A 16340-nucleotide genomic window follows, 5' to 3' on the forward strand; every position below is an offset into this window, starting at 1 on the left:
TTAATAATAGCTAATCGAACGGGTGTGAGGTGGTATCTCATTGCAGTTTTGATTTGCATTTCTCTAATAGCTAAAGAAGATGAGCATCTTTTCATATATCTGTTGGCCATTTGTATTTCTTCCTGGGAGAAGTGTCTGTTCATATCCTCTTCCCATTTTTTTATTGGATTGTTTGTTTGTTTGTTGTTGAGTTTTATGAGTTCTTTGTATATTTTGGATATTAGGCTCTTACCTGAGCTGTTGTTTGAAAATATCATTTCCCATTTAGTTGGCTTTCTGTTTATTTTGTTATCAGTTTCTCTTGCTGAGCAAAAACTTCTTAGTCTGATGTAGTCCCATTCATTAATTTTTGCCTTCACTTCTCTTGCCTGTGGAGTCAAATTCATAAAATGTTCTTTAAAACCCAGGTCCATGAGTTGAGTACCTATGTCTTCTTCTATGTACTTAATTGTTTCAGGTCTTATGTTTAGATCTTTGATCCATTTTGAGTTAATTTTAGTACAGGGGGACAAACTGTAGTCCAGTTTCATTCTTTTGCATGTGGCTTTCCAGTTTTCCCAGCACCATTTATTGAAGAGGCTTTCTTTTCTCCATTGTGTGTTGTTGGCCCCTTTATCAAAAATTATTTGACTATATATATGTGGTTTTATTTCTGGACTTTCTATTCTGTTCCATTGGTCTGAGTGTCTATTTTTCTGCCAATACCATGCTGTTTTGATTGTTGTGGCCCTATAATATAGTTTGAAGTCAGGTATTATAATGCCCCCAGCTTCATTCTTTTTCTTTAGGATTGCTTTGGCTATTCAGGGTTTTTTATAGCTCCATATAAATCTGATGATTTTTTGCTCTATTTCTTTAAAAAATGTCATTGGAATTTGATGGGAATTGCATTAAATTTGTATATTGCTTTGGGTAATATAGCCAGATATAATGAGATGGAAGAATATACCTTGTTCTTGGTTAGGAAGAAAGTTTTATATTTTTTAACGTTATTATACAGTATTTGTCAGTGAGCTAGATGCAGCCATCAAAAGAGCCACATCTGGCTTGCGAGCCATAGATTCCCGACTCATACCCTATTAGAATGGGTGATGGCCACCATTCGTATGGTCTGGCAGAATGCTGGAGAATTGCCAAGGGCAATGAGTCAGTAGCAGTGCTACAGTGAGTTAGTAAAGATCCTTCGGGAACTAGGTATGAAGAATGCCGTTTTCAACCCTGGGTCCTATGGGCCAGATAAGGATGTGTTTATGGCAACAAATGAGATAATTTGTCCTTGCTAGCACCCCATCGGCCCTTTTTGGGTCACTTGTGGCTATTTTGGGCCCCGATGTGGGGCAGCCCATCAATGCAGTTACACAGATGGTAGCAGATTTGGGAGAGCTGGAGGCCGCTCAGGATCATAAAGTAGTGAGGGCTGCTGCCTATGTCCCCCCCCCCCAACTAACAAGGGAAATGGGCCTATAAAGGTCACCCGAACACAGATGTGGGTAGATTTGATTGCAGCCGAAGCAGATAAGGGGAAATTGGCAGGCCAGTCTAATAAAATTCTTTTGGAGCTTTGGCGGCAGCTTAAACCAGAACAGAAGTTCCAGCCGCTGAGATGAAAGACCCCAGCAGCTACCAATAAAACGTTTGGTGCACGTACAGCTCAGTTACAAGATTATATGATAAGACAGCTGAGGGAGAGGAGAACTCCCAAGACCCACTGTACCAGTTTAAATAGGAAAAGGGCCGAGGGACCCGTCTAATGGGTATGGGAGGGGACTGGAGGCCACACGTGGAACTGGCTATCCACTGCTCCCCTTCCAATGTACAATGGCTACTGGTCTTGGTGGATACAGGTGCAGAATGTTCCCTCCTCTGTGGGAACCCAGAGCAGTTTGCTGGGACCCCAGTGACCATTGACGGTTATGGGGGCCAAACTATGAGTGAAGCCAATAACTATTCCATTGGGGATAGGAAGACTGCCTCCTAAGCCATATAAGGTGTATGTATCTCCTATTTCTGAATATATTTTGGGGGTAGAATTTTTGCAAGGACTGTGGTTGGAAACTACAGCTGGGGAGTTCCGGCTGCAGATCAGGGTTGTGAAGGCAGAGTTGCGAGGACACGCATCACATTCCCCTTTGCAATTACCTATCCCTCGGCATGTGACTAACACCAAGCAGTACCACCTGCCAGGTGGTTATGAAGAAGTCACAGGGACAGTCCTCAAACTAGAAAGGGTGGGGATCATTCAACCAGCACACAGTCCTTACACCTTCCCAGTGTGCCCTGTGTGCAAACCAGACAGAACCTGGAGAATGACAGTAGATTACAGAGAACTTAATAAAGTTGTTCCCCCTTTGCACATTGCTGTTCCCTCAATAGCTAACATGATGGTTTGGCTAAGCCATGAGTTGGAGACATACCACTTTGTGGAAGACTTGGCCAATGCTTTTTTCTCTATTGATATAACTGCAGAGAGTCAAGACCAATTTGCCTTCAGTTGGGAAGGGAGACAATGGACCTTTACAGTGTTACCCCAGGGCTATTTGCATAGCCCCACCTTGTGCTATGGGCTAGTGGCTGCTGACCTGGCTAAATGGAAATAGCCAGAGGCAGTTTGCATGTACCATGATATTGATGATATTATGCTAATTAGAGATTCTCTTCCAGAATTGGAGCAAGCAGTCCCTACCCTGCTATCCTATTTGAGAGCATGTGGCTGGGCAGTCAATGAGAACAAATTACAAGGACCTGGGTGATCTGTTAAATTCTTAGGAGTTGTCTGGTCGGGTAAGACAAAAGTTATCCCTCACGCAATTATAGATAAGATCCAAGCATACCTTGTGCCCACTATGGTAAAACAGTTACAGTAATTCTTAGGTTTGGTGGGGTATTGGCAAGCAATTATACCCCATTCGCTCAGTTACTACGCCCGTTGTACAATCTTATTTGGAAGGGGGTTTGTTGGGATTGGATTGAGCAGGCTCAAGGTTCATTTGCAGCAGCTAAGAGAGCTGTAAGGTGGCACAGGCCTTGAATGTGTTTGATACTTCCAGGCCCTGTGAGCTGGATGTTCATGTAATCTCGGAGGGGTTTAGATGGGGCTTGTGGCAACAGACAGAGCACTTATGGCAACCTATTGGGTTTTGGTCCCAATTGTGGAAAGGTGCTGAAGTTCATTACTCATTAGTGGAGAAGCAGCTGGCAGCTGTGTATGCTGCCCTCCTGGCCACTGAGGGTATTACTACCACACCGCCAGTTACAGTCAAAACAACATACCCTATTGCAGGATGGGTGAAAGATTGGGCAACCAAACCACGTAGTGTTATGGCCCTAATATCCACCCTGGCCAAGTAGTGTGCCTACCTGCAACAGTACTGTGCTCTTAGCACCATCCCATTGAGGGCAGAAGTGCAGGAAGTCTTGGGTCCAGTTACCTAAGCGACCTTAGAGTCAGGTGCAGTTGGGGCTCAAGAGGCAGAACCTGAAGTCAGTCCCTACCAGGAGGGACGGGTGCCCATCCCTGAGGATGCCTAGTATACTGATGGTTCCAGCAGGGGCCCACCTGCCAAATGGATGGCTATAGCCTTCCGTCCAGCCACTGAGACTATTTGGATGGACATGGGTACAGGCCAAAGCAGCCAATGGGCAGAATTAAGAGCTGTTTGGCTAGTTGCCCACAATGAACCTTTACGTTTGATGATCTGTACTGACAGCTGGGCTGTCTATTGTGGGCTGACCCTTTGGATTGCTACTTGGCACATTAACCAGTGGATGGTAATGCACCATCCACTATGGGGTCAGGCCATGTGGCAGGACTTATGAGAAATAGGACATCAGAAGCAGGTGACAGTATATCATGTCATGGGGCATGCCCCTCTAGCCCATCCTGGAAATGATGAGGCAGATACGTTGGCAAGGGTGTGATGGTTGGAGACTGCACCTGCAGGTAATGTGGCACAGTGGCTCCACCGGCACCTGCTCCATGCAGGACAGAAAACTATGTGGGCTATGGTTAAGGCTTGGAATTTGCCTGTGTCCTATGTAGAAGTACTTGCAGCCTGTGAGCAATGTGCAGTATGTTCCAAGGAGCACCCTCGGAGACCACTGGTGTCACCTGGACAGATCCAGAAGGGTCATGTTCCACTGACACGATGGCAGATAGACATCACTGGACCCTTACCAAAGTCAGAAGGGTACCTGTATGCAGTCACTTGTGTAGATACTGCCACCGGGCTGCTTGCTGCTTACCCCGCCTGTAACCCTCACCAAAGGGCAGTCATACAGGCTCTGGACCGCCTGAGTGCTGCATATGGGTGACCGCTAGTCCTTGAAAGTGACAGTAGTACCCACTTCACTGGTTCAATGGTGAGGCAATGGGCTCAAGAGCTGGGCATGGACTGGAAGTACCATGTTCCCTACCACCCCCAGGGTGCTGGTATCATTGAGTGGTATAATGGACTCTTAAAGCAGGGACTGTGACAGGAGGGGGCACTGGCTTCCTTACTGGATGGACACACCGTTTATGGACAGTACTCTGGATTTTGAATGAGAGACCTCGATGGGGGAGTCCAGTTCCAGTAGAGGCCCTCCTGCATCAGGCAGCTGCCCCCATTCAGTTGCAGATACGCACCAAGGACATTTTACTCAAGCCAGGTTTTGGACAGTAGGGCAAGGTGCTCCTGCCTGTCCCAACATCCCTTCTTAAAGGTCAACAACTTCAATGGACTTGGCCCCGGACTGTACAGACCCCCCATCTGAGATGGGTGGTCTTGTTGGCACCATGGGGAAAGGGGCTGGAGGTGAACCTCCAGTTAACTCCTTGGGCAACCAGCACCTGGCCACCTAAGTTAGAAGTGTATTGCCCCTTGAGTGCTCAGGGGAACAGCATTATGAAGTTCACCTTTGTAATTTCTTTATGGCCAGTAATGAGTTCTCCTATTTTACTACACATAGAACCAGCAGATGTTGGTGTATTGGCCAATAAGGTTTGGAATGCTCGCTCAGGGCAGCCTCTGGTACCAGCTACAGTGATGTCTGCAGACAAAACTCTGGCCTGTATTCTGCCAGAGGGAAAAGATTTGCCTCCTTGGTGCTGCTGACAGCTCTTTCATTTCACCCATAGCTTTTGATTTATTAATCCTATTGCTGTAGTCAGTACTGTTTCTGATTATGCAATGTATCCCACTTCTTGCACAGTGACCATCATGGAAGATACCTGTGGTTTAGATTGTGAAGCGAGCAAAAGGGGTGGAATGTTGGTGAAATAAGTTTGTAAATATGATATATATGTTGGCTTGCTTATAGTTTGCATTGGGTGTGGGGGACAGGATGTAAGCAGGCAGGGTGGTTATAGCCTAAGGCTTTGTTTTAAGACTAAGCTTTCCCCACACCCTTGACTGATTGCATGATGTGGGGTGGTGTGCTTTCATGAGGAATCCCATTATGCCTCAGATAAGTGACTTTGTATCAGAGACTTCCTTGTTTGTATATTGGATTAAAGGTTTTGATTTTGATACTATAAAGTGGGGCAGACCGGGAGCTTGCTCTCTCTCTCGGTTCCTGCTATTACCACTGCAAGGGCCTCCCTGATCCCTTACCCTTCATGGGAAAAGCTGGTTTTCTGCTTTTCCCTTGTCTTCTCTTATGGTTTGCCTGTCTTAGTGAGACACCAATAAACAGAATGACCCACCATCCTCTGACTCTGCCATTACTTTACCGTCTGCCTGAATCTAATGGGAACCTGCATGTGAATGGCCACGATGGTGGCTCCAGGTCTTACAACATTCTATATACAATGTGATGTCACCTGCCAGTAATGACTGTTTTACTTCTTCCTTTCCATTTCAGGTGCTTTTTAATTTCTTCTTCATGTCTTATTGCTTAAGTGGTTAAGACTTCCAGTGCTATAATTGATTAAGAGTGGTAATATAGAACATCCCTGATTTGTTCTTGATCCTAAGGAAAATAGTTGTAGTTTTTCCCATTAAGTATGGCATTGGCTATAGATTTGTCATAGATGGTCTTTATTACATTGAAGTATGTTCCCTCTATTCCCATTTTGCTGAAAATTGTTAACATAAATCGGTGCTAGATTTTATCAAATGTTTTTTCTGCATCTATTTATACAATCACATAATTTTTATACTTTCTTTTATTCTTGTGGTGTAACACGTTTATTGATTTGCAAATGTTGTACCAGCCTTGCATACCCAGAATAAGTCCCACTTGACTATGATCTTTTTAATGTAATGCTGGATCTTATTTGTTAATATTTTCTTGAAACTTTTATCGTCTATGGTCATCAGTAACATTGGCCTATAAGTTTCTTTCTTTGTAGTGCTTTTATCTAGTTCTGGAATAAGATAACACTGGCTTTATAGAATGAACTTGGTACTCTTTCCCCTTCTTGAATTTTTTGTAACAGTTTGAGAAGGATAGGTGTTAATTCTTCTTTAAATGTTTGGTAAAATTCACTTGTGAAGCCATTTGGTTCAGGACTTTGGTTTGTTGGGAGTTTCTTGATAATTGTTTCAAATTCACTAGCTAGAATCTGTCTATTCAGAATTTTTTATTTTTCCTTATTAAGTTTTAGAAGATTGTATGTTTCTAGAAAATTATCTAAATCATCAAGGTTTACCAATTTTTTTGGCATATAGTTATTTGTAATATTTTCTTATAATGTATTGTATTTCTTTGATGTCTGTTGTTACTTGACTTGTCTTTTTCTATCTCTGGTTTTATTTATTTGGATCTTCTTTATTGTTTATTTTTTTTGATGAGTATGGTACAAGTTTTGTCAATCTTCTTTGTCTTCTCAAAGAACCAGCTCTTGGTTTCATCAATCTTTCTTATTTTTTAAATCTCCTTTACATTTATCTGTGCTCTTTTCTTTATTATTTTCTTCCTTTTACTCAATTTAGGCTTTTGTTATTGTTTTTCAAGTTTCTTTAAGTGTTACGTTAGAGTACTCATTTGATATTTTTCTTGCTTTTTTAATGTAGGTCTATAATGTTATAAATTTCTCCTCTTAGGACTGCTTTTGGGGTGTTGTGTTCTCATTTTCACTAGTTTTAAAGTACCTTTTGTTTTGTTCCTTGATCTCATTGTTCAACCATTCTTTGTGTAGTAAAATGTTGTTTATCCTCCATGTCTTTCTGTTTTTCTTCAGTTTTTCTTGTCATTGATTTCTAAATCATGCCCTATGGTCAGTGAAAATATTTGATAAGATTTTAATCTTCCTAAATGTATTGAGAGACCACTTGTTTTGGTCCTAACAAGTGGTCTATCCTACCTTTGGGTAAAATGTCCTGAATATATTAACTAAACCCAGCTTATCTAATGTGTCATTTAAGGTCATTGTTATTTGTTGATTTTCTGTCTAGAAGTTATATACATTGATGTTATTTGGGTGTTAAAATATTTTGCTATGACTGTATTGCTGTCTATCTTTTCCTTTATGTCTACCAAGATTTGCTTTACATATTTAGATGCTCTTACATTGGGTATGTAAATATTTATAAGGATTGTATCCTGTTCTTGGATTGCTCCCATTATCATTATAATAAAATGTCCTTCTTTATCTCTTACTATAATCTTTGTTTTAATGGCTATTTTGCCAGATATAAGTATTGCATTCCCAGCTTTGCCTTTTTATTTCTTTTGTTTGTTTTTGTTTTTTTTGTTGTTGTTTTTTTATTTTACAGAGACAGAGAGAGAGAGTCAGAAAGAGGGATAGACAGGGACAGACAGATAGGAATGGAGAGATGAGAAGCACCAATTATTAATTTTTCATTGCAACACCTTAGTTGTTCATTGATTGCTTTCTCATATGTGCCTTGACTATGGGCCTTCAGCAGACCGAGTGACCCCTTGCTTGAGCCAGCGACCTTGGGCTCAAGCTGGTGTGCTTTTCACTCAAACCAGATGAGCCCATGCTCAAGCTGGCGACCTCGGGGTCTCAAAATTGGGTCTTCTGCATCCCAGTCCGATGCTCTATCCACTGTGCCACCATCTGGTCAGGCTCCTTTCCATTTCTATTTGCATGAAATATTTTTCCATCCCTTTACTTTTAGTCTCTTTGTATCTTTTATTCTGAGGTGGGTCTTTTGCAGATAGTATATATATGGGTCTTGCTTTCTTATCAATGCTGCTACCCTATGTCTTTTGATTGGAGTATTTCAGACATTTATGTTTAAAGTAATTATTGATAGGTACATATTTATTGCCATTTTAATCCTTTAACTATGTACCTCTGTTTCTTCTTTTGCTTTTCCTCCTTCTGTTCTTCTTCCTCCTTCCCTTCCTCCTCTTACTCCTCCTCCTCCTCCTCTTTCTTCTTCTTCTTCTTCTTCTTCTTCTTCTTCTTCTTCTTCTTCTTCTTCTTCATCTTTCTTCCTCTTTTTTTTTCTTAAAGTAGATCCTTTAACATTTCTTATAATACTTGTTTGGTGTTAACAAAGCCCTTTGCCAATTCCTGTCAGGGAAACCCTTTTTAAAAAAAAATTATTAATTTTTAATTTATTGTGTTTACATGGATTCAAGTTGTCCCACTAAATATAACTCCCTCAACCCCCACCCCTGTGTCCCCTTTTATACCCTCTTTGCCCCCATCACCCTAACTGCCTCCCTGCTTCTTTGTAGGATTTTCTGTCCTGTTATCTATATCTCTGTGTTATACACATACAGTTTCACTAATCCCTTTATCTTCTGTGATCCCATCCCCTCTCCCCCCTTCCCTCTGACATCAGTCCCTCATGTCCCTGTGACCCTGCTCTGTCTCAATTCCATTCCTCAGGTCTCTTTGGCCATTAGATTCCACATATATGTGAGATCATATGATATTTGTCTTTCTCTGCTTGGCTTATTTCACTTAGAATAATAATCTCCAGGTGCCCTGGCCGGTTGGCTCAGCGGTAGAGCGTCGGCCTAGCATGCGTAGGACCTGGGTTCGATTCCCGGCCAGGGCACATAGGAGAAGTGCCCATTTGCTTCTCCACCCCTCTGCCATGCTTTCCTCTCTGTCTCTCTCTTCCCCTCCCGCAGCCAAGGCTCCATTGGAGCAAAGATGGCCCGGGCACTGGGGATGGCTCTGTGGCCTCTACTTCAGGCACTAGAGTGGCTCTGATCACAACATGGCGATGCCCAGGATGGGCAGAGCATCGCCCCCTGGTGGGCGTGCTGGGTGGATCCTGGTCGGGCGCATGCGGGAGTCTGTCTGACTGACTCTCCCTGTTTCCAGCTTCAGAAAAATGAAAAAGAAAAAAAAAATCTCCAGGTCTATCCATGCTGTCACAAAAGGTAAGATTTCCTTCTTTTTCACTGCCATATAACATTCCATTGTGTATATGTACTACAGCCTTTTATTCCACTCGTCTATTGATGGACACTTGGTTGTTGCCAGATCTTGGATATTGTAAACAATGCTACAGTAAACATGGGGGTGACTATCTTCCTTTGAATCAGTGATTTGGTATTCTTAGGATATATTCTTAGATGTGGGATAGCTGGGTCAAAAGCCAGGTCTACTTTTAATATTTTAAGGAAACCCCATACAGTTTTCCACAGTAGCTACACAAGTCTGCATTCCCATCAGCTGTGCAGAAGGATTCCCTTTTCTCCAAACCCTTGCCAGCACTTATTTTGTGTTGTTTTGTTAATAAGCGCCATTCTGACAAGTGTGAGATGGTATCTCATTGTAGTTTTAATTTACATTTCTCTGATGATTAGTAACATTGAACATTTTTTCATAGGCCTATTGGCCATTTGTATGTCCTCTCTGGAGAAGTGTCTGTTCAGTTCTTTTGCCATTTTTAAATTGGATTGTTTACCTTCCTAGTGTTAAGTTTTAGAAATATTTTATACATTTTGCTTATTAACCCTTATCAGATGTATTGGTGAATATATTTTTCCATTGTGTGGGTTGTCTTTCTTTTTGTTCATGGTGTCTTTTGTTGTGCAAAACATTTTTAGTTTGATATAGTCCTATTTGTTCATCCTATCCTTTATTTCACTTGTCCATGGAGATACATCAGCAAAAATATTGCTACAAGAGATATCTGATTGATAGTTTATTGCCTATGTTTTCTTCCAACATGTTTATGGTTTCACAACTTACATTTAAGTCTTTTATCTATTTTGAGTTTATTTTTGTGAATGGTGTAAGTTGGTAGTATAGTTTCATTTTTTTTGCATGTACCTGTCTAATTTTCCCAACACCATTTATTAAAAAGACTGTCTTACTCCATTTTATGCTCTTACCTCTTTTGTCAAATATCAATTGAGCATAAAAGCGTGGGTTCATTTCTGGGTTCTCTGTTCTGTTCCATTGATGCATATGCCTGTTCTTATGCCAGTATCAAGCTGTTCTGAGTACAATGGACATGTAGTATAAATTGATATCAGGAAGTGTGATACCTCCCACTTTATTCTTCATTTTCAAGACCGCTGAGGCTATTTTTGTTCTTTGTTGGTTCCATATAAGTTTTTGGAATATTTGTTCTATAAAGTATACCATTGGCATTTTGATAGGAATTGCATTGAATTTATAGATTGCGTTGGGAAATATAGACATTTTAATGATGTTTATTCTTCCTACCTATAAACACAATATATGCTTCTACTTGTTTGTATCTTCCTTGATTTCTTTCATCAATGTTTTATAATTTTTCATGTACAAGTCCTTTACCTCCTTGGTTAAAATGACCCGTAGGTACTTTATTTTTTTGTTGCAATAGTGAAGGGGATTGTTTCCTAAATTTCTTTTTCTCAGAATTTATTGTTGCTTTATAAAAAATTCTCTGATTTTTTATATTAATTTTATATCCTGCCACCTTGCCGAATTCATCTATCCAGTCTAGTAATTTTTTGATTGAGACTTTAGGGTTTTCTATGTAAAGTATCATGTCATCAGCAAATAATGATATGACTTCTTTTCCAATTTGGTTGTCTTTTATTTCTTTTTCTTGTCTGACTGCTGTGGCTAGGACTTCCAGAACTATGTTGAATAAGAGTGGTGGAAGGGTACAACCCTGCCTTCTTCTTGATCTTAACTATATTGCTTTTAATTTTTACCCATTGAGTATGGTATGATGTTGGCCATATGTTTGTTATACATGCCCTTTATCAAGTTGACGTATGTTCCTTGTATTCCCATTCTGCTGAGAGTTTTGATCATAAATTGGTGCTAGATTTTATCAAATGATTTTTCTACATCTATTGATATTATCATGTGATTTTATCCTTTCTTTTGTTTATATGATGAATCACATTTATTGATTTGCAAATATTGTACAATCCTTGCCTCCCCAGAATAAATCCCACTTGATCATGATGTTTGATTTTTTTCATGTATTGCTGGATCCATTTTGCTAATATTTTGTTGAGAATTTTAGCATCTAAGTTCATGAGGAATACTGGCCTATAGTGTTTTTTGTAGTGTGTTTACCTGGTTTTGGAATAAGGATTATATTTGCCTTATAAAAGGAGCTTGGAAGTCTTTCCTCTTCTTGTACTTTTGAAATAGCTTGAGAAGGGTAGCTGTTAGTTTTTCTTTGAATATTTGGTAAAATTCGCCTGTGAAACCACCTGGTTCTGGGCCTTTGTATACTGGGAGTTTTTTGATAACTGTTTCAATTTCATTTGTTGTAATCATTTTGTGTAGTTTTTCTGATTCTTCCAGATTGAGTTTTAGAAGATGATGTTTTTCTAGGAATTTACCCATTTAACCTAGATTGTCCAATTTTTGGCATACAGATCTTCATAGTATTTTCTTACAAACATTTGCATTTCTGTAGTGTCAGTTGTTACTTCTTCACTTTCATTTCTAATTTTATTTATTTGAGTCCTCTCTCTTTTTCTTTTGATGAGTCTGGTTAAAGGTTCACCAATCTTGTTTACCTCTGTATTGTTTTTTTAGCCTCTATGTTATTTATTTCTGCTCTGATCTTTATTATTTCCTTCCTACTTTTTCTGGGCTTTATTTGTTTTGTTTTTTTTAGTTTTTTTTTAGCTCCAGGGTTAAGTTGTTTATTTGAGCTTTTTCTTGCTTCTTAAGTTATGCTTGTAATGCTATGAACTTCCCTCTCAGGGCTGCTTTTGCTGTGTCCCATAAATTTTGAGTTGTTATATGTTCATTTTCATTAGTTTCAAAAAATTTTTTGATTTCTTTCTTGATCTCATTGTTAACCTATTCGTTATTTAATAACATGCTATTTAGCCTTCACGTGTTTGAATGTTTTTCAGTTTTTCTATTTCAGTTCATTTTTAGTTTCATGCCATTGTAATCAGAGAAGATACTTGATATTATTTCAGTCTTCTTAAATTTATTGAAAGTCATTTTGTGTCCTAATATGTGGTCTATCCTATAGAATGTACCATGAGCACTTAAAAAGAATGTATATTCTGCTGCTTTGGTGGCAAAGGTTCTGAAGATATCTATTAAAACCAGTTGATCTAGTGTGGCATTTAAGTCCACTGTTTCTTTGTTAATTTTTGTCTCGAGGATCTATATCTTGATGTTATTGGGATATTAAAACCCCTTACTATTATAATATTGCTGTTGATCTCGCCCTTTATCTTCATCAAAATCTATTTTATATATTTAGCTGCTCCTATATTAGTCGCATAGATATTTACAATGGTTATATTCCCCTGTTGGATTGCTCCCTTTACCATTATGTAGTGACCTTCTTTATTCCTTATGACAACCTTTGTTTGAAAGTCTTTTTTGTCAGATATATGTATTGCAACCCCATGTTTGTTTTCATTTCTATTTGTGTGAAATACTTTTTTCTATCCTTTCACTTTTAGTTTATGTGTATATCTTGTTCTGAGGTATGTCTCTGTAGACAGCATATGTATGGGTCCTGTTTTGTTATCCATGCAGCTACCCTATGTCTTTTGATTGGAGCATTAATTCTATCTCCATTTAAGGTTATTATTAATATGTAGTTGTTTATTGCCATTTTATTCTTTAAATCTACAATCCTCTTTTTCTTGATTTTTTTTTCTTTGCTCTTTTTATAGTAGGCCCATTAACATTTCTTGCAGTTCTGGTTTGGTTGTAATGAATTCCTTGAATTTTTTTTTTTTTTGGTCTGGAAAGCATTTTATTTCTCCTTCAATTTTAAATGATAGCCTTACTGAATAAAGACGTCTTGGTTGTAGGTTCTTGCTTTGCATTACTTTGAATATTTCTTGCCAATCCCTTCTGACCTCAAGTGTTTCTGTTGAGAAGTCTGATGTCATCCTTATGTGGGTTCCTTTCTAGGTAATTAACTGCTTTTCTCTTGCAGCTTTTAGTATTCTTTTTTTTGTCTCATAACTTTGACACTTTAATTTTGATATATCTTTTGTAGTCCTCCTTGGGTTCCTGGTTAATGAAAATCTCTGTGACTCTTGAACTTGTGTGACTTTTTCTTTCATTAATTAAGGAAATTTTCAGCTCTGATGTCTTCAAACAGTTTCTCTATTCCTTGATCATTTTCTTGTCCTTCAGGAACCCCTATGATGTAGATGTTGTTTCTCTTCATATTGTCATAGAGTTTTCTTAGAGTTTATCAGATGTTTTGAGCCTCTTTTTTTTTTTTTTTTTTTTTTTTGGCTGCTCTGCTTCCATGCTTTCATTTATCTTTTTCTCTAAATTGCTTATTTGATCTGCTTCTTCATTGATCCTGCTATTAATTCCTTCTAGTGCAGTCTTCATTTCTGATATTGTATTTGTCATTTCTAAATGGCTCTCTTTTATGATTTTAATGTCCTTTTTGATGCTTACTGTCTATTTAGGTGCTCATTATGTCCATTTATTGTTGCTCTATGATCCTTGAGCATTCTAAAAATCATTGTTTTAAACTCTGCATCTTCTATTTCGGTTACTTCCATCTCATTAAGTTCTTTATTTGGGGATTTCTCTTGTTGATTCATTTGGGTCACATTTCTCTGTCTGCCCATTTTGTCTGTGTATTAGGTAACACTGTCTGACTTTTAAATTTTTGTGTGGTCTTTATGAAGAAGATGGGTTATGTGGTACTGTACTCCAGGCCACTTTTTTTCCTTGTTCTAGGAATGCTTCTTGAGGGTCCTATTTTCCCTCTTGTTGTATGTGAGTATTAGATGTAGTTGGTCTTTTCATGAGTACAGTTATCTCTTTAGGCTGGCTGACTCTGAGGGTCAACCTTGATTATGTATACTACATGCTGTGTAATGTTTGTCCTGTTGGGCATACTTATTCTCCACAATGTCTGGTGCCTGCTAGATTAAACCTTAGGTTGTGCTGCTTGTGTAGGTAGTTGAGTCTAGGGTTGTTGCTGTCTCACACCCACTTCCAGTAATTTTGGCTCTAGTTCTTCTTGGGTTGGCGTCAGCTGTTGTTTGTAACCTTCTGTGGGCTACCAGGCTGCAGCTACTGAACTTTTTGCTATTTGTGTCTGCCTTTTCTGTGTCTGGGTACCATGAGAGGGGCCAATCTTTGTACAAGGATCAGCGTTCTCCTCCTTAGTCATGACCGCAGCTCCATAAAAGCCCCAAGTTCTGTAAGATTTGTCTCTACTTTTCAGCTGCTCCTTCTCCTCTTGAAGCTGCCTGGTCTTCCCACAGAGTATTCTGTAGTAGGACTGTAGTGTAGGCTCAGATTGGCCTCACCCAACCAAAACCTCTATAAGTTGCATGCTTCATGGATTAGGGCATCTGAGGTTGTGAATACCACGTTTGTGGGACCCACTACTTCAGGAATCTCTTGGTTAGGATCTCAGTACAGGAAGTGGGACCACTATTCCAGAGCTTGATCTGTCAGCCACTGCTGGATATTCAAATTTTATTTATCCCCAACAAGGTGAGCAGTAGGTTCAGACTGAGTGTGGCCGACAGTCCCCTTTGCAGAAGTTCTTTCAAATGTTGAGACCCACATCTCAGGAAGAGTGACTGAGAGAGTCCTCTCCTGGGGCTGACTGTGCCCCTCCTGAAGGTGGCTAAGCAACTTGACCAGATCCAACAATAGACTCACAGAGATCCACACTTTAAATGTCCATGCTTCAAGCCTTTCTCTGTTCCCCTGTGGAATATAGCCTAGCAGGACAGAATATCCAGTGCCCAGGCTGGTTGCCTGTGAAGCTCCACCCTATCAAATGCACATGAGTTAATGTGTCAGTGCTGATCACAGAGAGTGGAACTCAGCTCAGCTCAGTTGAGTGTGAAGAGATTTTCATTAGGATAATACTTTAGCAATGGTTTTTATGTCCTGAACCAATGCTTTCTACAGCTGGCCCCTGGATGTGCCAGCCCTGGGCCTCCTAAGTAGGAATGTAGCACTGAACAGTGGGAGACACTGCCTGTGACTGGCCCTCAGCAACCTTTTATGAAGCTATAAGCAATTCAGAGTTTGTGGCTGCCTCTGCTGGCCCAGGTGTATATGGAAATAACAAGCTGAACTACTAGGTTGGCTTTTTTCCACTCTGCTTGATGGTCTCAGCCACTGAAAAAACTTCTGCTGGAGCCTAGAGCCTGTTGCAATTCAGCAATTAGGAAGGGTGGTGGGTGTCAGTCTTGGCACCAGGTGTCAGTCTGTCCAGACTTTTTTTCACGGACCTTAGTAGGATGTGCCCCTAGGAGTCTGGTGGGTGTGACCTCTGAGACCCAGAGGTGTTGTCTGCCCACCCACAGTTTCAACTGAGTCTCTTGTGAGGTGGAAGCACCAATCATAGACTCAGGAGAGTGTGGCAGGGAGCTCCGGTCTCAAAACTAGAAAACTGAGTCACTGACATGCTCCCTACTTCCTGGCCTCTCAGAACAACCCATCACCATTGCTGAGATAGGAGAGACTCCCAAGGGTGGAACAGTTGCTTTTCCTTAGGCTGATGCCACTCAGAGAGGATTGCTTCTCCCAACAAATTTGGCAACTGTAGTACTGGAGAATGACTCAGCACAGGGATTCTGGTGGCTATCCCCCACAGTGTCTCTCTTTGGACCTCCAATTTTACACCCTCCTGCCACAACTCCCAGTCTTCTTAGGTCTCCCCTGTTAGAGCCCCGGGTAAGTGGCTGTGAATGAGGTGTTCTGTGCGGGCCCTTTAAAATGGAATCTGTGTCCAAGAGCTGTGTCTCTTTCTCTCAGACAGAAATCCTGCTCTTTTCACAGCTAAATGCTATCTGGGCGCCTTTTCTAGGCTCTAGGGCTGTAGGCTCGGGCTCTGGGCCTGGAGCTGAAGACCCACATTTTTCAGGGCAACCCACCTCACCATGTTAGTTCCACCCTTGGGAGTCTCTCCTCAGCCACCACTTGCTTCTGGTAATGGGGCAGTCCTTTCCGCGTCTCTACTCTTCCTACCAGTCTCAGTATGGCTTCTTCGATGATC

Source organism: Saccopteryx bilineata, chromosome X (genome assembly GCF_036850765.1).
Source record: "Saccopteryx bilineata isolate mSacBil1 chromosome X, mSacBil1_pri_phased_curated, whole genome shotgun sequence".
Classification (NCBI taxonomy): Eukaryota; Metazoa; Chordata; class Mammalia; order Chiroptera; family Emballonuridae; genus Saccopteryx; species Saccopteryx bilineata.